This window comes from Saccopteryx leptura, chromosome 3 (genome assembly GCF_036850995.1).
Source record: "Saccopteryx leptura isolate mSacLep1 chromosome 3, mSacLep1_pri_phased_curated, whole genome shotgun sequence".
In the NCBI taxonomy this organism is placed as follows: Eukaryota; Metazoa; Chordata; class Mammalia; order Chiroptera; family Emballonuridae; genus Saccopteryx; species Saccopteryx leptura.
In genome coordinates, this window is record NC_089505.1 from 191809375 (window position 1) to 191833028 (window position 23654).

Below are 23654 nucleotides of genomic sequence, written 5' to 3' on the forward strand. Positions count from 1 at the left end.
CAGGGAAGAAATAAAAAAAAAAAAAACTATTAAAAAACCTCCCCAAAAATAAAAGTCCAGGCCCAGATGGTTATACTAGTGAATTCTATCAAACATTCAAAGAAGACTTGGTTCCTATTCTACTGAAAGTCTTCCAAAAAATTGAAGAAGAAGCAATACTTCCAAACACATTTTATTAGGCCAAAACCTCATACCAAAACCTGGCAAGGACGACACAAAAAAAGAAAACTACAGACCAATATCTCTAATGAATACAGATGCTAAAATACTAAACAAAATACTAGCAAATCGAATACAATATATTAAAAAAATAATACATCATGATCAAGTGGGATTCATCCCAGAATCTCAAGGATGGTTCAACATATGTAAAACAGTAATGTAATACACCATATCAACAAAACAAAGAACAAAAACCACATGATCTTATCAATAGATGCAGAAAAGGCTTTTGATAAAATACAACACAATTTTATGTTTAAGACTCTCAACAAAATGGGTATAGAAGAAAAATATCTCAACATGAGAAAGGCCATATATGATAAACCATCAGCCAACATTATATTCAATGACATAAAACTGAGGACTTTCCACCTTAAATCAGGAACAAGACAGGGTTGTCCACTCTCTCCACTCTTATTTAACGTGGTGCTAGAAGTTCTGGCCAGAGCAATCAGACAAGACAAAGAAATAAAAGGCATCCATATTGGAAAAGAAGAAGTAAAGGTATCACTTTTTGCTGATGATATGATCCTATACATCGAAAACCTGAAGGACTCCACAAAAAGATTACTAGGAACAATAAACCAATACAGTAAGGTCGCAGGATAAAAAATTAACATACAAAAGTCCATAGCCTTTCTATATGCCAACAATGAAATATTAGAAAATGAACTCAAAAAAATAATCCCCTTCACGACTGCAACAAAAAAAAATAAAGTACCTAGGAATAAACATAACAAAGAATGTAAAGGACCTATATAGCGAAAACTACAAGGCATTGTTAAGAGAAATAGAAAAAGACACAATGAGATGGAAAAATATTCCTTGTTCTTGGATAGCAAGAATAAATATAATTAATATGGCTATATTACCCAAAGCAATTTGTAAATTTAATGCAATTCCCATCAAAATTCCGATGACATTTTTTAAAGAAATGGAACAAAAAATTATCAGATTTATATGGAACTATAAAAAACCCCAAATAGCCAAAGCAATCCTAAGGAAAAAGAATGAAGCTGGGGGCATTACAATACCTGACTTCAAACTATATTATAGGGCCACGACAATCAAAACAGCATGATATTAGCAGAAAAATAGACACTCAGACCAATGGAACAGAATAGAAAGTCCAGAAATAAAACCACATATATATGGTCAAATAATTTTTGATAAAGGGGCCAACAACATACAATGGAGAAAAGAAAGCCTCTTTAACAAATGGTGCTGGAAAAACTGGAAAGCCACATGCAAAAGAATAAAACTCGACTACAGCTTGTCCCTTTGTACTAAAATGAATTCAAAATGGATCAAAGACCTAAATATATGACCTAAAACATAAAGTACATAGAAGAAGACATAGGTACTAAACTCATGGACCTGGGTTTTAAAGAGCATTTTATGAATTTGATTCCAAAGGCAAGAGAAGTGAAAGCAAAGATAAATGAATGGGACTACATCAGACTAAGAAGTTTTTGTTCAGCAAGAGAAACTGACAACAAAATAAACAGACAGCCCACTAAATGTGAAATGATATTTTCAAACAACAGCTCAGATAAGGGCCTAATATCCAAAATATACAAAGAACTCATAAAACTCAACAACAAACAAACAAACAATCGCCCCCAAAAATGGGAAGAGGACATGAACAGACACTTCTCCCAGGAAGAAATACAAATGGCCAACAGATACAGGAAAAGATGCTCATCTCCATTAGTTATTAGAGAAATGCAAATCAAAACTGCAATGAGATATCACCTCACACCTGTTAGATTAGCTATTATCAACAAGACAGGTAATAGCAAATGTTGGAGAGACTGTGGAGAAAAAGGAACCCTCATTCACTGTTTTTGGGAATGTAAAGTAGTACAACCATTATGGAGGAAAGTATGGTGGTTCCTCAAAAAACTGCAAATAGAACTACCTTATGACCCAGCAATCCCTCTACTGGGTATATACCCCCAAAACTCAGAAACATTGATACGTAAAGACACATGTAGCCCCATGTTCATTACAGCATTGTTCACAGTGGCCAAGACATGGAAACAACCAAAAAGCTCTTCAATAGAAGACAGGATAAAGAAGATGTGGCACATATACACTATGGAATACTACTCAGCCATAAGAAATGATGATATCGGATCATTTACAACAAAATGATGGGATCTTGATAACATTATATGGAGTGAAATAAGTAAATCAGAAAAAAACAAGAACTACATGATTCCATACATTGGTGGGATATAAAACGAGACTAAGAGACATGGACAAGAGTGTGGTGGTTACGGGGGGTGGGGGGGAGAGGGGAGGGAGGACATGGGAGGGAAGGAGGGAGAGGGGAAGGGGGAGGGGAAAGAGGCACAAAGAAAACTAGATAGAAGGTGACAGAGGACAATCTGACTTTGGGTGATGGGTATGCAACAGAATTGAATGACAAGATAACCTGGACATGTTTTCTTTGAATATATGTACCCTGATTTATTGATGTCACCCCATTAAACATTAATAAAAATTTATTTATAAAAAAATAATAAATAAATAAAATAAAATAAGTGTTTTAATATGTTCTATTTTGAAATTGTAGACAAATTCTGATGCAATCATATCTTTTAGTGTATTTACTGCATTATATAAATTATTATATTTTCACAAAGATGATGCCCAAGAAGACATTCTACTTCATTATGTTAACTAAAGTTGAAAATTTTACAAGAAGATGAAAACCTAAAATCTTGAATTGCAAAAAAAACTGTAGCTTACAGAGAAAAACTAATATCAGATTTGCGATCAGCACACTTGAATTAGGTAAGAACAAGTGTTTTTCTGGATGCAACAAAAATTTTGTTCCCCAGTGTTTTTTTAAACTTATATTTATTGTGGCATCTAAATGTTCTACAGTGTGGATATGTGTTTTATATCAAGAAACAATGCATGATGTTAAGAAATAAAAGAAAATTATTTTAATTTCATAGAATCCCTCAAGATCCTGAGCTTTGCTTGGGCAGCTTTATCTGATTTTGCAAAAGTGGTGTTCTGGTCTTGAAAATTAGTCTGAGTCACAAAACACGAGGATTATGACATTCTCTGATATTGGATCCTAAACCACTAGTTTCTGTGTAACCTTAGTGAACAGGAAGTGAGTAAAACAGTTTATCCTAGCCCTGGCCGGTTGGCTCAGCGGTAGAGTGTCGGCCTAGCGTGCAGAGGACCCGGGTTCGATTCCCGGCCAGGGCACACAGGAGAAGCGCCCATTTGCTTCTCCACCCCTCTGCCGCGCTTTCCTCTCTGTCTCTCTCTTCCCCTCCCGCAGCCAAGGCTCCACTGGAGCAAAGATGGCCCGGGCGCTGGGGATGGCTCTGTGGCCTCTGCCTCAGGCGCTAGAGTAGCTCTGGTCGCAACATGGCGACCCCCAGGATGGGCAGAACTTTGCCCCCTGGTGGGCAGAGCGTCGCCCCTGGTGGGCAGAGCGTCGCCCCTGGTGGGCGTGCCGGGTGGATCCCGGTCGGGCGCATGCGGGAGTCTGTCTGACTGTCTCTCCCTGTTTCCAGCTTCAGAAAAATGAAAAAAAAAAAAGTTTATCCTTGGAAACTCTCTTCTCCCCTTTCCACATTCTTATCTTTCTTCCTATGCCCTTGACACCCTTGCAGTTCCCATCACTTTTTCTGTTTTGTTTTGTTTTGTTTTTTATCCTACTATTACTTAAAACACACTCTGAGGATAGAGTCTGGTATCAGTCATTTACACTTTAGTGTGAGTTAAAATAACCTGCATTTATTTGGCTCCAATGTTATAAGTGCATACTTGCATTTTAGTTCTAAATTCAATTGTATAATGAAAGGTATTGGCTCATGAATAAATGAGGTCATCTCCTCTCTGCATCTCTGAAGTCAGCCATCTAGTTTGCTGGTTCCTCTGTTTGTAGGAAAAGCAGGCTCTGTGACAAGTCACATAACTGATCACAATAAATGCTTTCACCATAGCTATAGAACATCACTATTTAATATGTGTTCTTTTAAAAACAAGACATGCTCCAGGGATACTGCTAAATGTGGGGACGGTTGAAATAATGTGCAGTCTACAAAAATATTCACAGACCCAGAGTTTTTGAAAAACAATATTCTTTATTCTTACTTGGAAAATTGTATTTGTTATACGTATCTGTTGAGTATGTATTCGAACTGTCTGGTAAATAAAACTAAGTAATGATTTTGAGAGCCAGCTTTTGAAAACATATTTCAAAAACTGTATTCCAGAGAACTTAAATAACTTACTGAAAGTCGCTCACTGGTCAAGGTAGGGCTTGAATGAGAAATGAGGTTTCTGATTCCTTGCCTGGGCCCTCCTTGCAGTAACACATTGTCTCCCAAGCCACCTGATTCAAGTCCCAGGCAAATCTAACTACCTCACACTGGTGGAAAGCTTCAGACTGACCCTACCAAAATTCTCTTTCTTGGTAAGTAGGCAAAGAAATAAGGCTGAATGAGCAAACACCACGCGTCTGGCCCTCCTAAGTCTTCTCTATTTATTAGATCGTGCCTTGCAGATGAATGGGCAATGCAGAAGAAAGGAAAACTTAGAAATAATTATTTGTTATTGTTGCCTTTTTTAATCATTCTGATCCATACCACAATATGGCGGATCCCTGGTTATCCTCATACTGTCTAAGACCTAGAGAGAGAGAGGGATACAGAGACAGAGACAGAGAGAGGCCCACCAACAAGCTTCCCCAGGGACCATCCTTTAGGCGGAGGTTCCTAGTGAAAGTTCCCCTTCCCAGCCAGCAGGGTAAATTAATGGTGGTCCTCTACAGGTGAATAGTCAACAGTTGACTCTGGATCTGTAGATAGATCTGGGGTCACCTTCCAACAGGCCTCACGTTGACAGCATCTGGGCACCATAGTCATCGTGTACTCTGGTATATTTGCCACATTACCCTGCCTGCTGTCATCTAAAGCCAAAATAATATTTTGACCTTCACTTACCAATGTGTGCTACATCAAGAATCCCAGTAGCTGCCATTTATAGATTTGTTTATTTAATTAGCTATAATATGGTAAGTGGTTAATATGCACCAGGCACTGGGCCAGACTCTTGCTATATACAGAAGTTGGACACACAGCTTTTGATCTTGACAAGCTGACATGACATTCAGAAATAAAGGGACAAATGACAGAGAGCCAAGTTAATTTACACGCAGATAGATAAATGCCTTAACTTAACCCTTTAATACTCAGATGTGACTTCATGCTCTACAAATGGCTTTCTGGTTATCAGCAGGCAGTGATATGCTGCTTCTCCTATGCCCTGATAGTTTTGAGTCATTTCTAGACTATAGAATTTCTTATATTTTGTAGTTATTTCCATGCACCTCAGCTTCATTCTTTTTATTGTGTATGAAAGGAGGAGAATAAAAGGAGAAAAGGCAGAAACTATTATTTAACATCTCCAAATACCCATAGTATCTGGGACTTTTCAGATAAATGAATGAATAAATGAATGTGAAGGAATGAATGAATGAATTTCAAGCTTTCTGTCCCCTACATAGATTTCATTGACCCAAATATATGTCCACCAGTCCGAACAAGATGTAAATTTCCTCATGTTCCTTACTATGTAGAGTGTGGTTATTTCCAGTTCATTAAACAAACATAGAGAACGTGAAGAGGCGAAAGCTTCATCTCACTCAGCCAAAAGCACCATTTTGTTGTCTTTGTTTTTGTTTCTCCAGGAGCATAATTAAAGTATGTGTGAGTGTGGGTGTGTGTCAGTCCCACACATAATTTGGTGGCATCCTCAATAACAGGTGTCCCTCCAGTCGGTCTCAGTGATGATGGAGGGTATGGAGGGGAATGCCAGGAAGATGGGAGATGTGGCCTGCCAAAACTAATCACATTAAATCTTAATGCTCATTCAGGACCTGTCACAGGAGGAGAAATCTGATGAGCACCCAAATGTCAGAGTGATCATAGCGTCTGTTAAATGGCTTGTAAATGTGATTGTTGAGAATTTTACACAGAAATGACATGGGCTACAATCAAAGCAAGGCAGACCTGGCTTCAAGCCAGCTTCTTCCAAGTACCATTCCACTTCAGGCAAGGTGGATGGGAGTTTTGCTGCTACCTGTCCTGGACTTCTTCCATCATTGTAAGCATTTTCTCTCTGACTTATAATCTGTTTCTTCTAAGAAAAGACTAGCAATCTCCTTCCAAAAGATGTATATTGTCATACTTTTTGTCAGTTCTTCCAAGTGAGATAAAGATCTTTCATACCAGCAATAAAGAGAGTTTGGAAATGATTTGTCATTTTCATCACTTTCCATGGAATAAAGAAACAAGACGTGAATAATTGGGTCAGCTGTTATCATAGTCCAAAGAAAGAAGGTGATAAACATTGACGAGCAGAACACAATAGTCCCTAAATAGAATCAAGCCAGTCTTTTCTCGTTGGTTTTCTGAACAGTCCATAACACAGATAATGGAAATCAATACTTGGTGAGTCATCAACACGTGTGGACCACCAGCTTGGGTGAAACACTGCCTAAGCTGATAGGGAGGACAAGAAGAGTTACACGAACCTCACCACAAATAACTTCTAACTTAAAGAGGATAGATATAGATAAAATAAATTTTTGTCATTGTACATATCACTGACTGAAATGAGATTTGGGGCATTAAAGTAGTAAAAATCCTTTTATGACCTTTATTTATTCTTTTCTTCAACATTCATTCATTGAATGCCCATATTGTACCATACTATAATCACGTAGTCTTTTAGGAATAGACATTTCATGCATATTTTATTTTATTATTTTATTTTTGGTGAGAAGGGGTATCAACCTTAGATGGCGTATCAGCTTTCATCTACTTATTCATTCAACATTCATTCATCGAACATCTACAGGCATCCCATGAACATATTGAGAGCTTAGCTCCAGACCACAGTAATAAAGCATATAATATCAATAAAGAAAGTCACACAAACTTTTTGGTTTTCCAGTGCATATAAAAGTTACATTAAAAAAATAATAATAAAATAAAAGTTATGTTTACACTATACTGTAGTCTGTTAAGTGTGCAATTACACTATCTGTAAAAAACAATGTACACACTTTTATTAAAAAATATTATTGCTGAAAAAATGCTAACCATAATTTGAGACTTTAGTGAGTCATAATCTTTTTGCTAGTGGAGGGTCTTGCCTCAATATTTGTGGTTGCTAACGCTACCCACCTTGTTAATCACTTAATAGTCATCTTGACTGTCAAATCCTCTGGCAGAATCAAAGAGCTTGTGTTCAAGTGACCCTTATTTTACTTAATAATGGCCTCAAGTTATGAGAATAGTGATAATGCTGGCAATTTGAATATGCTAAAGAAAATTGTCAAGTGCTTTCTTTCAGTGAAAAGGTGAAAGTTCTTGACTTAATAAGAAAAGGGAATAAAAAGCATTATGTTGGGTTACTAAAATCTAGAATAAGAATGACCCTTCTATCCATGAAATTGTGAAGAAGGAATATGAAATTTGTGCTAGTTTTGTTGTACTTCAAAATGCAAAAGTTACAGCTACAGAGCAAGATGAGTAGTTAAAAAGAAAAAAACCATTAAACTTTATCACAGGTATGTATGTGTAGAGGGAAAAACATAGTAAATATAGGATTTAGTACTGTCAGAGGTTGGAGATACTCACAAGGAGGTCTTGGAATATAACCCCAGTGGATAAGGGGAGACTACTGTTGTCCTTTTTCTTAAGAAACTTTTCATGGATATTCTAATTTATCCTGTCCTGTATTTGGTAGAAAGGGGGTATAACAGAAAACATTTCATGTTGCTTTAAATATCTCAGTAAGTGTTAAGCCTAATCTGAAGGGACCCAAAACATTGAAGACACGAACAAAGTCCATCGATTACACACCAAAGCTTTATTGTCTAGCTTGGCCAAGCGGCAGCAACTCCGACAGAAATCTGAGGGAGAGCGCGCTGGCCCTTTGTTCTACCTAGTTTTTATAGTTTTGCAAGTGGGAAGTACAGAAGCAAAAATTGCAGTTAGGTGCCTTTTACCACTATTGGTTATAGTCATATGTCCTTTAACATGATAGGACCATGTTCAATTTGCAAGCCATACATCATTTTGGAGAAAACAAAATTTACCAGTCAACACAATGGTAGAAAGATGTCTCTTTACATATTAAAAGGCATTCCTATATTCTCTAATGTTTATCCGCCATCTCTGTCCAGACTCACACACATTAACCACATGCATTCACATAGGAGAGATAGTTACCACAGGGACAAATACCCGCAAATGGCTCATTGTTATAAGAAAAGGTTTATTTTGGCTTTTCTTTTCCTGCACCTGGCTAGCCATTCATCCCTTTCCCCACATGGGAATGTCTGGGGATCCATGTTTTCCTCCCCTTTGCATTTACAATACAATGCCAAGGGCCATCCTGGTTATGCCAATCACACAGTACAGAGACTATTCTCACAATTTCTCTGCATACCTTAACCAAAATTAATAAAATGTTCTCCAAGCCTCTTAAAATATTAATATTAATTCTGCAGCTTTTGGTACTTTATAACACCTGCAGCTGAAGTGGAGCAGTGGCTCCTCATTCCCCCCTCTGAATGGGAGGATAAGACGCGGTATCTACCAAGGGGAGAGGTTGGTAGGTAGGCTGAAACGTGGGTCAAAGGACTAGGAGGTTGGTGGCCCCTAGCTAGCATTTGACCAGGGTGGCCACCATGTGTAGAACACAGGGGCCGATCAGGAGCACGGCAAAGAGCACCGGAATGGGACCTGCAAGGGAGTAGAGCAATGTAGTGGCCCATGAGGGCCAGGCAAACCCGGGGACCCAAAGTCATGTGCTTCTCTGTCCTATCAGTGTTTCTCCAGGTGGTCTCTGAGAAGGTCCAGAGATTGGCGGATGACTCTGGAATGGTTGGCAAAGAAACAGCATTGCTCTTGGAGAGCTGCACACAGTCTTCTTTGGCGCAGGAACAGCAGGTCAAGTCCTCTTTGGTTCTGCAGTGCAACTTCTGCCAGGGAGCCCAAAGATTTCTCGAGAACTCGGATTGAGCTCTCAGGGGCGGGGATGTCCTGGTCAATGAGTTCCTGAAGAGCCCTTGAGTAGATTTTTGGAGTCCGGTTGAGCCCTCCATCTAGCTGTGTCAGCTTGATCAGGAACTGGCTTGATGTGAGCTTGATGAATCCACGTTGCGTGGCCAGCAACCTTTAAAGCCATGGGGGTACTGAGGACCACTGGGAATGGGCCCTTCCACTGAGGCTCAAGGCTCAAAGCTGTATACCTGATTCCAGACATCCCAGGGGTGGAGAAGGTGGAGGTAGCTCTGGTGCCACAAAGTTCCCAGCCAACATGGTCAGCTTTAGTGCCTTGCTCTGGTTCACCATCCACTGCTCGGTTTGCAGGTACCAGGCAGCCTTTTCCACAGAACTCTTGGTTTCCTCACGCATGGCTGTAAAAGTCAGCCAGCCTACAGCCCCCAAAAGGACAGATCTGGGGCATGATGGGTTTGCACCACCCCACATCAAAAAGGGTGGGAAAGGCTTAGTCCTAAAACCAAGCCCCAGGCTACAAGGATCCTGCCTGCCCACAGCCCACCTCCAACACACTTTAATATTATTTGGGCGACAGGCTTCCATGTGGGCAGCACCATTTTTAATAAAGTGAGCATAATATATTTTATCTGCCCAACAATCCATTCCTATGCTCACTTTACTTCCCACAATCTACACCACCTGCATCCCTGTGCAAGGAAATCAAGCACATTACATAAATTATAACAGCACAAATCATACAGTTTCAACAATCACAAAGGTACACTTCACCAGTCTCTGAGCACTTAGCCCAAAGCGCAAAATATCCTCGGCCTTCTTTCTAGCCATGGGAAAAGCTTCCTGGGGCAGGGAAGTGCTTCCAGCAAAGCCACCCCCACCCCCATCAGGGTATTTCACATTGTCCAAAATCCTTAAGTCCATCCAACAAAGGAGTCAGTGCACACTCCGGTTGTAGTCCAGGAAATCAGTCCACGCACATGGGGTGTCAGCCATCCCCCTCATCCCTGCCATCCTGGCAGGTCTTACACTGTCCCAAGGAGGAATACATGGCAATGGCAGTCAGCATTTCCATCTCTACTCTGGAGAGCATGATGACGTCCAGCCCTATGTCCCAAAATCGCAGACCTACCAGGGCCATAGTAGGTGCTCCTTCCAGCTGGGCTCTCATCTTCTGGAGACTGAGGATTGCAACTCCAGCCCTATTCTCCTCAACCTCCAAAGATGAACTGAAAACAGCAGCTCCCACTGCCAGAATCGTGCTGCCACCTTCTGCTCCACACATCTTGCAGCCCCAGCTCCAGCCTCAGCCCCGACCTCCAGTCTCTGCTGGCTTTCAACAAAGTCCAGGGCAAGCTGCAACTCATGAACCTCTGAATCCTCCTCCAGCAGCTGCTCCAGCACCAGGGTCAGCATCTCTATCTTCCATGTTTGCTCCAGCTCCTTCCACTGCTGTCTCTGCTGCTCCTCACCCAGCTTCAGGGCGCCCTCAGCGGAGTCCAGAGGCTCAGGGGACGCCTTCCTCTTGCTCAGGCTAGCAGCTGGGCCCGGGCCCGGGGGTGCGGCAGGCGGTAGGGCCCCGGTCCCTGGGGGTGCGCTGGGAGCACAGCTTAGACTCACCAGCGCCGTGGGCAGCATGGGGCAGCTGGCGTCCAGGTAGGGCTGGGGCAGCATGTCTGTGCCAGGCACACCCTCCTTGAAGAAGCGCACGGCCTCGGGCAGCAGGTCTCCAAGTAAGCGCCAGTCCCCAGAGCCTTGCTTCTTCTCATACTCCAGATACTTGAAGCCGGAGGAGAGCCCCCAACCGAAGTCCTTCATACAGTTCTGATATGCTTAGCCACCCCAGATGCGCTGGAGTACACGTTGCCTGAGCCCGTGGGGTACTCAATTAACAGCTTCAACTCGTAGTCCATGCCAGGCTTGGAGACAGCGTGAAAGGCAAAAATGTGGCCCAGTAGTAAGTGGTCCTTCTTGAAGCGCACCTTGTAGGGCGTGCAGCCAGCCAGCGTGAGCAGCGTGTCACAGACCATCTTGGGCTTGTTGGCCTACTCCTCCATGTGGTTGCGCAGGCTCTCACTCAGTTCCTCCAGGGCCTCAGCGTTATGCTGCTTCTCCTTCAATTCGCGCTCCTGGTCGGTGCTCCACACCGAGCCAGGCCTTTTGCCACCAGCACCCACGCTCACCTCGGCAACCGACAACGAGGTCAAAGATGACGCCGAAGAAGACGCGACAGATACACCTGTCGCGCCCCCAAGACAAGTTGGGCCCCCGGGAGCTCCAGGGGGCGTGGGCATCGGGGGTCCACGGCTGCCCAGGCCATGGGGCGGTGGTGGCTGGGCTGTTAAGCAGCGTCTGCGGCAGCAGGTTGGGGGGCATGGTAAGCTGGGGGCCTCCACCACCCTCAGGGGTTGGGCAGTCCCATCACCAGCCCTCCGTGCACTGGTGCCAAGACACCACTGATGATGCCCCCGCCGCTGAAGATGAATTGGGGCTCTGGCGGTTCAGCTCCGGTGCCGGCTTGGGGAAACCGTTTGGACCCCCCAGACCATTGGGCAGCCACGCGGCATAGCTGCTGCTTTCCAGGCTCACCGGTGGTGGCGGGTACTCGAAGTGGCTGCGCTGTTCCATGGCGGCAGCGGCAGCTGCTTAGTGGCTAAGCTCCAGGCCAGACGGGGCCTCCAGCACTGTAGGCTTGCTGGAACCATCGACGTAGTTGAGCTGTTGTTGCTGCTGCTGCGCTCCGGCCTCCTTAGCCAACAGAGCCACCGTCTTGACCCCAACCGGCGCCGGTGGCCCGGGGGAATGGCTGTCCTGGAAGCAGCCATGCGCCCCCTTCAGCTGGCCTGCGTCTCAATAACAAACTTCATGTGATCAGCACCCTGTAGTTTACGCAACCCCGGCATACGGGTTTCGAGAAGTCCCAGATCATGGCCCAGAGCATACGGGACAGGTCGCACAGGTAGCAAGACTGTCTCCGGTTTGTTGAAAGCGACGGCACCTGTACCCCTTTGGAACGTGATGGAGGCTCTCACTTTCTGCAGTAGGTCTCATCCCATCGGGGGGTAGGGGCAATTGGGCATTACTATGAACGAATGAGTGACTAACCCTCGTCCCAGGTCCACCGTCCTGCTGTAGTCCAGGGATATCTTTCGGCTTTCCCTGTAGCCCCTTGAACAGAGATTGTGTTCTTGGAGAGGGCCCCAGGGGTTCTTTCAGGACAGAGTGTTCTGCCCCCGTGTCCACAAGGAAGGATATGGGTTTTCCCCCTACTTGGACTGTGACCATGGGCTCAAGGGGGTTTAGTGAATTGAGCCCCGGACCCGTCAGTCCTCTTCTTCAAACAGAAGGGCTTTGGGTTTTTGTCCCTGGCTGCCTGTTCCTTTTCCTTTCAACTTGGGGCAATCCCAAGTTGAAGTGGCCGCGTTCGCGGCAGTAGGCACATTGATCCTTTTCTAGGGGCTCTCAGCGACTATGCAGTTTCCCAGGACTATGCTACTTTCTGTCGCCCTGTTTTGTTACAATCCCTTGTTCTTGTAGGGCCATCATTAGGGACCGGCTTGTCTCTTTCGCCGCTTTCATTGCTTCAGTGTCCCTCTTGTTATACACTCGAGTGGCTATGCTTACTAATTTTTCCCTAGCTTCCCCATCAAATCCCTCTACTTTCTGTAACTTTTTTCTAATGTCTGGGGCCGACTGGGTAACAAATGCTAGGTTAACTGCACGCCTATTGGGTTCCGCATAGGGATCGATGGGAGTCCAGGTGCGGTATGCCTCTAGTAGCCGCTGTAAGAATGCGGCAGGGGATTCCTGCGGTCCCTGTGTTACTTCACTTACTTTGGTCAAGTTTATGGGTTTGCGAGCTGCCGCCCGCATCCAGACCAGGAGATACCAGCAGTAAGTTGTGAGTGCATCCCTACCACCTCCGTCGTTAGGGTCCCAGTTAGGTTTCTCAGTGGAGAGTGCCATTTCTAGGGCTTCCCACCCCACCAGGGAGTCTGGGGCTTCCTGGCCCACCAGGAAAGCACATCTTGCTTCAGCACGGATATGCTCCCACTGCTCCATTGTGAACAGGACCTGCAACAACCCAAATGTGGGCCATTCGTGTTTGCACAATGTGTGAAGGCGGCCCTTGGAGAATTTCTCCCCGTACACATCCTCTTGTGGAACATAAGCCAGTTTAAAATGAGAAATCATACATTCAAGGGGGGACTGCGGACCTTTGCTGCTTCTGCCACCCATGTCTGGCTGTGGGGAGAATAGGACCAAGATGAATGCAGTGACAAAAACAGACAGACAAACAGCAAACACAGATAGACAAACAGCAAAAACAGAAAAACAGCAAACACAGATAGACAAACAGGCACCACTCTTCCCTCAAGCTCGGAATATCTAAACTCAAATGGGGTTACCTAAAAGCAGGGTGCCTTCCCAAATCTCCCAACCTTGTGTCCGAGGGGAGACAGTGACCGGCCCCTTCCCATCTCGTCAGCCAGGGCTTGTGTGGCAACCAAACGGTCATGACCTTGTTCTACTTACCCGGGGTTGAACAAGAAAGCTCCAGTGTGCGGACTGATGGCGGTCCCTCGATCCCGGATGAGTCCCCAAATGTTAAGCCTAATCTGGAGGGAACCAAAACATTGAAGACACGAACAAAGTCCATCGATTACACACCAAAGCTTTATTGTCTAGCTTGGCCAAGCGGCAGCAACTCCGACAGAAATCTGAGGGAGAGCGCGCTGGCCCTTTGTTCTACCTAGTTTTTATAGTTTTGCAAGTGGGAAGTACAGAAGCAAAAATTGCAGTTAGGTGCCTTTTACCACTATTGGTTATAGTCATATGTCCTTTAACATGATAGGACCATGTTCAATTTGCAAGCCATACATCATTTTGGAGAAAACAAAATTTACCAGTCAACACAATGGTAGAAAGATGTCTCTTTACATATTAAAAGGCATTCCTATATTCTCTAATGTTTATCCGCCATCTCTGTCCAGACTCACACACATTAACCACATGCATTCACATAGGAGAGATAGTTACCGCAGGGACAAATACCCGCAAATGGCTCATTGTTATAAGAAAAGGTTTATTTTGGCTTTTCTTTTCCTGCACCTGGCTAGCCATTCACCCCTTTCCCCACATGGGAATGTCTGGGGATCCATGTTTTCCTCCCCTTTGCATTTACAATACAATGCCAAGGGCCATCCTGGTTATGCCAATCACATAGTACAGAGACTATTCTCACAATTTCTCTGCATACCTTAACCAAAATTAATAAAATGTTCTTCAAGCCTCTTAAAATATTAATATTAATTCTGCAGCTTTTGGTACTTTACAACACCTGCGGCTGAAGTGGAGCAGTGGCTCCTCAGTAAGAACATCCTTCCACAGGATGAATCCATTTCATTGAATATCCAGGTAGCAATCATAGACTCTTAGAGTTATAGAGCTTGAAAGTGATCTAACCAACCTTCTCATAGTAAAGATGAGGACATCACATTTCTTTTGCAAAGTAACTAAACTACTTTGAGGTAGACTGGGACAACCACCCAAGTGACTGATGGTCAGACCAGCACACCTTTGATCACCCCACCCTGCCTAAAATTCAAATGCCTCATGTTTGTCTTCAGTAACTAGAAGCACTGGCTGCTCTCTCTAACCTGGGTCTAGTCCTGAGGACTTCTCTGACACTTCCCAGCTGTGTGCACTCTTGTCCTGAAGGAAGATACTGGGCTCTCCAAAGTGCCATGTGAGCCCCACCTGTGTAGGTGAGGAATGAGTCCCTGCAAGGCAGAGTAAACTCAGCCGGGCAGAGCAGGACACTTCAGGGAACAGGCAGGGCATGCAAGCTGATCATTGTTTACTTGCGAGGGCAAAAATTGAACTGTCTCAGTCCTTTACTTTCAACCCCCATTAGAGACAAAAGATGATTTCTCAAAGGTGTGACTTAGAGAAATGGCAGCCCTCCCCATTCCCCCACTGTTTTTCACTAAGGTATTTTTCTTTCTTTGTGTGCAAAGCCTTGAACTACTTTTCTTGTCAATTTCTTAATTATGCAATTGTAATAAATGATAGGCTCCTGCAACTCCAACTCTTCAACCTAGTTTGAAACATCTTTCAGTTCATCAAGGACCCTGGAAACTAAGATCATCCCCCCATTTTTTGTCTTCTCTTGACAATTCAGTTCCTACTCCCTAGGTTCTGCCAACCTAGACTTCCCTCCGTGTCCACTTTTCAGTATGATGAGCCAAGTTCTGTGTGTTGATTTTAATGGCTTTTCTTGAAGTTGATTATTCTCTGTATTAGTTTCTTTGGGCTGCCATAACAAATTGCCATAAACTTGGGTGCTTAAAACAATAAAAAGTTGCCTGACCAGGCAGTGGTGCAATGAATAGAATGTCGACCAGGGACGCTGAAGACCCAGGTTTGAAACCCCAAGGTCGCTGGCTTAAGCACAGGCTTATCTAGCTTGAGTATAGGATTATAGACATGACCACATGATTGCAGGTTTGAACAAGGGGTCACTGGCTTGGTTGGAAACCCCCGCCTCAGTCAAGGCATGTATGAGAAAGCAATCAATTAACAACTAAAGTGCTGCAACAAAAAATTGATGCTTCTCATCTCTGTGCCTGTCTGTTCCTATTTCTCTCTCTCTCTCTCTCTCTCTTTTGCTAAAATTAAAACAAAGCCAAAAAAATAAAAATAAAACAGTAGAAATTTACTATCTCACCATCCCAGAAACCACAAATACAAAAGCAAGGTGTTGGCATGGTCACACTTCTTCCAGCTTCTGCTGGCTCCAGGCGCTCCTCGGCTTGTGACTGAATGATTCCAATCCCCACCTCCCTCTTTAGATGGCCATCTTTTCTCTCTGTGTGTTCTCCTGCTGTCCCTTTAAGGACAATTGTCATTGGGTTTAGGGTGTGTCTAGATAATCCAGAGTAATCTCATGTTGAAATCTTGAACTGAAAGATCCCTTTCCCAAATTAGGTTATATTCACAGATTCTTGAAGTTAGGGTGTGAACATATTTTTTTGGAATTCATCCTTCAACACACTATACCCTCTTCCAGTAATGTTGTTCTCCCTAAATCAGATATTGAATGACTCAATTGCTGAGTAATGTTTGTGCACTGAGTGCTGGGTATTAGTTTGGCATTAAAGACACAAGACGAATAAGGCATGGTTTCTGTCCTCTGGAAGTTCTTCATCTGGTTAATCCAATAGGAAAGCAAGCAGGTTCTCACAGTTCACCATGAAAAAAACATACTGGAAGAGTCCCATCCCCCAAGGACTCCCAGCCGTTTCCCTGCTAACTCCTGTATTCCACGCGGTGTCATTCCCTTTCTGTTCACATTCCACTGAATCTGCTTAGCCAGAAAAATAAAAACTGATGAAGAAACGGGAGTGTCAAGGAGAACAGGGAGATTTTCACCCTGGAGAAATTTTTCTAGGCCACAGAGATGTCTGTCTGCATATTAAAAGTAAGGGCGGACATGTGGCGCACTGGAGTGTGACGTTTCCTGAGACTGAGCAGAGAGCACCAGGGTCAGAAAGGCTCACACATGGACAGGAGCACTGGCGCCCTGGACAGGCCTCTACGTCTTTGTGCATGAATTAACAACTTGGATGAATGCCAAGAAGCAAACTCACTTACACAGTTGAATTGTTTGAGCACTTTAATACTTTGGTCATGCAGGGCCACAGCTGAGCTCCCCTGTGAAACCTTGCACATTTAGCACTCTGGATAGATGGCCTGGGTTATAGACAGGAAAGCAAGGCAAGCACTTTCCTCCACTTCAAAACAGAGACTCCTAGAATCTGCTCCTAAATTCCTAAGGCCAGAGGATGGGGATCTGAGATGGGGATCTGGGATGGGGATCTGGGATGGGGAGTAAAATTTTACTCAATATCATAAGAACGCCAGGTAGAAAGAAATCAAACATACCTTGTCAAGTGATTCCAGAGGATTCCTACCTCACAACAGAAATTTCTTTCTGTAGCAAAGCCTTCTACAATTTAGAAGACAAATTGAAGATAATATTTATCCCCGAGAGATGATTCATCCAGATATAAAGGAGACAGGCAAGTAGACAATGTGCAAATTGAGTGGAATACTGTGATTCAGAAGTAAAACTCAGTGCCCACTTCGGCAGCTCGTGCACTAAAATTAGAATGATATGAAGGAGTTTGGCATGGCCCCTGCACAAGGATGACATGAAAATTCATGAAGCATTCTATATTAGAAAGAGAGAGAGAGAGAGAGAGAGAGAGAGAGAGAAGGGAGGGAGAGAGGGAGGGAGGGAGACAAGGAAGGAAGGAAGGAAGGAAGGAAGGAAGGAAGGAAGGAAGGAAGGAAGGAAGGAAGGAAGAAGGAAAGAAAGAAAGAAAGAAAGAAAGAAAGAAAGAAAGAAAGAAAGAAAGAAAGAAAGAAAGAAAGAAAGATAGAAAGAAAGATAGAAAGAAGAAAAGAGCCTGACCAGGCTGTGGTGCAGTGGATAAAGCGTCGAACTGGGACATGGAGGACCCAGGTTTGAAACCCTGAGGTTACCGGCTTGAGAATGGGTTCATTCACCTTGAATGTGGGCTCACTAGTTTCAGCATGGGGTCACTGGCTTGAGTGTGGGATCATAGACATGACCCCATGGTCACTGACTTGAGTCCAAAGGTCACTGGCTTGAAGCTCAAGGTCCCTGACTTGAGCCCAGGGTCACTGGCTTGAGCAAGGGGTCACTTGCTCTGCTGTAGCCTCCCCACCCCCATCAAGGCACATAAGAGAAAGCAATCAGTAAACAACTAAGGAGCTGCAACGAAGACTTGATGCTTTTCATCTATCTCCCTTCCTGTCTGTTCCTATCTGTCCCTCTCTCTGTCTCTGTCACACATGAAAGAAAGAAAGAAGAAAGAAAGAAAGAAAGAAAGAAAGAAAGAAAGAAAGAAAGAAAGAAAGAAAGAAAGAAAGAAAGAAAAAGAGAGGAAACTTCAATTTTGTTTGCTAAAGTCATTTGCTCTTTATTTTTGTTAATGTCATATCTTATAGTAAAATTACTTTTCTTCTGAATTGTTTTATGGTTATGACTCTGTAAATAAGACCCAGATAATCAGCCTACACCCACCCTTCTCTTCAGGGTCCTGCCATTGTCTTTGAAAAATGAAGTATGTCCTAGAAGAGATTATCTAAGAAAATTGGCAAAGATCCATTGGCTATCCAAATAAAGTCAAAAGTACAACTGCAAAATTTTCTAGAAGCCATGCTTTGGTGGCTCTGGCCCCATAAAGAAGCTTTTCAGCCTGAGGGAAGTAACTGTTGAAAAACACTAGGCTGCAGGTTCCAATCATTGCTTTAAAAAATGACCAATGTTGAATTATCAGTGTAATATTTTGACAAGTAAAAACAATAATAGTCATAATATACTCAATACCACAAAAGAGATAGATAGCCCCATGCACCTCCTCATCCAGCTGAGAAGTATTATGATGGGGTAGCAGACCTGGCTAATGCCTAGGGTCTCTCAGATTATACTTTCACCAAAAAAGGGTGATTTTTGCTGACCTTACCTAACTCTTAAAATCAGTGTGACCTCAACCAAACACTGGGTTACATTACACAAAAATTGGTTACAATTTATTTCTCCTTCCCCAGTTCGGTCTACCAGAAAAAGCAAGAAACTCTATCACCCTTCAAAGAACAGGGAGAAATACAGGTGGTGAACTCTGTCTACTGTTCTCATTTAGGAAAATGTCAGCAAGATGCACTGGTCATTAACCTAGGGTGACCAGTTTCTGGGACTCTGCTGCCTCAGATTGAGTTCATGGTACTTCACCACCTTCCATCCTGCTCTTGGGTTCCAAATTTCAGGTCCACCACTGCGGCTGCCACCTCCTGGACAGCACTATCCCAAGCAAGATGTGGCACAGTTAGCAAGGTGCAAGAAGACCGACTGGTCAGTCCATTTTTACCTTACACAATAGGTTGAATGGGGGCCTCCATAAGATATGTCTTGGACCCTGTGAACACACCGTTACTTGGAGAATGGATCTTACAGATGTAATTAAGTTAAGAATCTGGTGATGAAATCGTGCTGAATTATCCAAGTGGGCCCTACATCTAATGACAAGTGTCTTTATAAGAGACACAGAGAGGAGATACATGGAGAAGAAAAGAAGGTCATGAAAGATGGAGGAAGAGATTGGAATCATGCCAATGCAGCCACAGAACGCCTGGAGCCACCAGAAGTTGGAGAGACAAGGAAGAATTCTTTCCCATAGAACCTTCTAAGGAAGTACCAAGCCCTTCCCATACCTTGCCTTTATCCTTCTGGCCTCCAGGGCTATGAGAGAATCAACTTGTGCTGTTTTAAGCCACACAAGTTTACAGTGTTTGCTATGGCAGCCCTGGGAAACTCATAAATACCTTCCTTCATTTTCAAAGACAAATTACATTTTCATAGTCCAGAAGGCCAAGTCCGCACTATGATCAAACTCACAGGTTTGAAATGTGAAACCTTACAGGTTTTTTTCATTTTATAATTGGTCAGACCTCAAATTAACCCATTAGTCAATAAATGCACTTAAAACTTACTACTTTGTTGTAGCAAGAAAAAGGCAACTGAACTAGAAAATGTTGCTAGACATTTGCTTATGATTTTCAGTACATACATGTGATACATCTTTGAGGTTACCCATCCTCAACATTTAATCTGAAAACCACATCCCAAAGTCACAGAATTAAACCTCAAAACATACTTGAATCTCATGACTCCTCTCTACCTGCCATTAGACTGGTTATAGTTGATTAGAGCAGAGATGGACATTGACCCAAGCTGGACCAATCACACTGTCTTTCCCGGGAATTTGGAGATGAGACTCAGATAGCTAGGCTAACTGGGCTGGCTGGGTACTGGAGGGAGGTAAATTCAGCATCTCTGAGGCCATCTTTCTGCATTTTAGCAGAGTGAGAAGAATGGAACAGATGCCAGAGAAAAACAAAGAACAGAGACACAAAGAAAGTCCTTCCTGAATTCTTCCTGGCACTTCCAAGTACTCAGTATAGTCTCTCAAGGAGCCCTACAACCCTTAAACTCTGCAACATTCCAATATCCTCCCTACACTGCATCTGTGCTCAAACCAGTTCAAGCTGAACTCTGTGGTTAACAACCAGGAGAAACTAAATACCTAAATGAGCACAACAAATAAAATTAATATATAAAGATTTACATTTCACAATGAATGTATGTGGAGATAAACTAATCTATCTATTTATCAGTAGATATCTATATCTCTTCATCTACATACAATACATATATTTCTTAACCAGTACAAAATATTTTTGAATCTAAAAATTTAAGGATCCTGAAGTTTTGCATTCTTGTTCTAAAGAAACTATTAATTTATTCTACCCATTACTCATTAAATTCTCATTAAATTAGAATTTAATAATAGTTTATTGCATTGACACTAGAGAGGATTCTGAAAAAGTTTTTTGAAAGTCCTTTCTTCTCCTTGAAGTTCTTATGACCTAGTGCCCATACACCTTCTCACAATTCCTAGTGGTTTCAACTTGCATAAATTGAAAACTTCTCTGCTCCCCATTCATTCACACATTGTACACTGACACCTCTCAACCAGTTTTTGTATGCCAAATTCATATCCCTATAAATCATCTGAAAATGAACATTTTGAGCTATTGCATGGTGGTGCTGTCAGCCAAGAGATGAGTTTTGGCAGCGTTGCCGATTTTATCTGCACAGTAATGTTTCTGCAAATACTTGGAAATTTTTATTGCATTTTTCCCCATGGTTTATAAAAATAAGTGGGAAGATGGAAAAATAAAAGCACTTCAGTGTAATTCTCATGAACTTAACACAATTGAGACAAAGCTGGAAAGAGGACAGCCTGGTGTGGTTAAACACTGGTGAAGGAAAATAACAAAACTAAGGAACTTTGATGAAATATGGTAAATATATTTTCCAAGACTACATTGGAAAGCAGAGGTACAGTAGAGATTTAAACTTTAAAAAAAATTTTAATAAATGTATTGGGGTGACATTAGCTAATAACATTAAATAACTTCCAAGTGTACAATTCTATAATGCGTGATCTGTATTACATTGTGTGTTCACCACCCAAAGCCAATCTCCTTCTGTTGCCACATATTTTACCTCCTTTAGCCTCTTCTACCCTCCCCCCCTCCCCCCCCCCCCCACACACACCTTCTGGTGACTGTTGTCTGTGTCAATGAGATTTGTTTGTTCATTTATTGCTTTCTGTTTTATATCCCACATATGAGGGAAATAACATAGTTCTTGTTTTGTTTTGTTTTGTTGTTTTATGTCTGACTTATTTCACTTAAAATCATCCATTTTTACAGGCATTTGGGAACGGAACCCTTTCTCTTCTATTGTTCTGCTTTTGCGCACTCCTGTGAAACGGAAGTTTTCAGGAAGACACTGGCTGGTGGACCAGTAAACTGCCTGGAGACCAGCATAGGTGTCAGTAGGGTCTGGAGTCAGACTTCCACCCCTATCTGTTCTCTCAACACCATGGTAAAGTAAGAAAGGACCTTGATTTTCGCTAACTCACTCAGCCCTCTCTTTTCATAGCTCATTTGTTATGCCTTCCTTGCTAGAGGAGTCTTGTTTCAGCCCAGTGTTTCTCAACCACAGATAACACTTTTGGCTCCAGGAGACATTTGGCAATGCCTAAAGTTATTTTGATTGTAACAACTTGGGTGTTGGGGGAGCACTACTGACAGGTAGTAGGTACAACTCAGGGATGCTGCTAACACCCTATAGGGGACAGCCCCTCACCACAATAATTACCTGGCCCCAAATTTCAAATAGTGCTGCCAAGGTTGAGAAAATCACTAGCTCCTAAGCTCTGCTCTTAATTTAGGAATTATCTTTTCATTTTAAAACTCCCTGAATCCAATTAGCTAACCTCTCTCTGGATGGTGGGTTTTCTTCGCTACTTTGTGTGGGGTGAGTGCACAGAGATGGAGGTGGAATTGGAAAGGAACTGAGTAATCACCATCATCTACCGAGCTGTGAGCTGTGAGCACTATGAGCCAGCCAGAGGCTGTTCTGAGAGCTCTGCACACATGGTCACATTTAATCCTTTTAAGAACCCTAGGAGGTAGATCTACTATGATCCTCAGCTTTCAGATGAGAGATCCAAGGCAAAGGAAAGTGCAATAAGACATTAAATCCACAGAGATCTGGATTGCCGAGCCAGAACTGGAATGGAGGGAATCTGACTCAAGAGTCAGAACAGACTCAATAGATGCATGAAAATCCAGAGAGGCAGATGAGGTTTCAACACAGCATGCAAAAAAAAAAAAGAAAAGAAAAGAAAATGAGGAGAACTAGGTGGAGGCACACCTGGGGAGACCCAGTGGGTCAGGAATAGGCCAGATGTGCCCTCAGGCTTCTTTATGCCGACTCAGCTGCAGAATCACTGTTCTAAGCATTTACTTGACCTTGGTTTCCCACTGCCACTTCGCTGTGTAATGCTCTCACTCCATGGCTATCTCATGGCATGGAAGGAAGAGGCATTTCCTTTCCCATTGAGACTCACTACATTCTGTTAACCCGGAACTTGTTTTATGCAAAAGCTGCAGAACTGTGAAGAGGAGCAGAAAGCATGTGATATGTTTAAATACACTAGAGCAATGTGCTGACTGGCGAGGTTTGTTTATTAAAATTTTTATGTGGGGTGAAGCTCAATTGAGCTTATTACAGCTGGTTTATGGAGAGGCCTCGTTTTCAGGATCAGGATGCTGTTTGTCTTCTTTACTTAGCTGACAGAGGACATTTGGGAGGATACATTATGCTGAAAACATCTGTATTATGGAAAATCAACAATGAAGAGCAACAGCTCCAAAAGGGGTTAGTGCTTTGAAAGGCTTTTTTCTGTCAATAGATTAAATTGCTGTTTTTATTAAAGGAGGAAACCAGAGGAAGTAGAAACCAGTCTGAGAACAGCAGAAAATGGCCTACTCTCTTCTGCCAAGTTATTTTTGCACACTCAGAAGAACATAAGGTGAGTTTTGTTTTGTTTTGTTAATTAGTGTTTTAAAAAATACTTAGAGAACTATCTTACCCCAAGTCAGAGTACTCAAGGCTGATTTTTTTTCTTTTTTTTTTTTTCTACTAAAATGCATGCCTGTAAATGAGACACTATGCCATGGTGTTTGCCTCTAATAAAGAACTGGGCCTTCCTATTTAGAAACCCTGGAGTGTCACAAGCATACCCAGATGCAACAGCAACTAAATTTGTTACCAATGTCTTCATCAGGATAATGAGAATGATAACAATAATACATTTCTAACATATAGCAAGCACTTACTATGACTAGGCATTTTAC

The 23654-nt window shown here is 42.8% G+C and overlaps 1 non-coding gene across 1 annotated transcript; it reads left to right on the plus strand.

Moving 5' to 3' along the window:
* The first annotated feature begins 17429 nt into the window (after positions 1-17429).
* Positions 17430-17536, plus strand: LOC136402007 (U6 spliceosomal RNA). Its single transcript, XR_010750916.1, has one exon. It is a non-coding gene; the product is annotated as a U6 spliceosomal RNA (small nuclear RNA).
* Positions 17537-23654: the final 6118 nt, after the last annotated feature.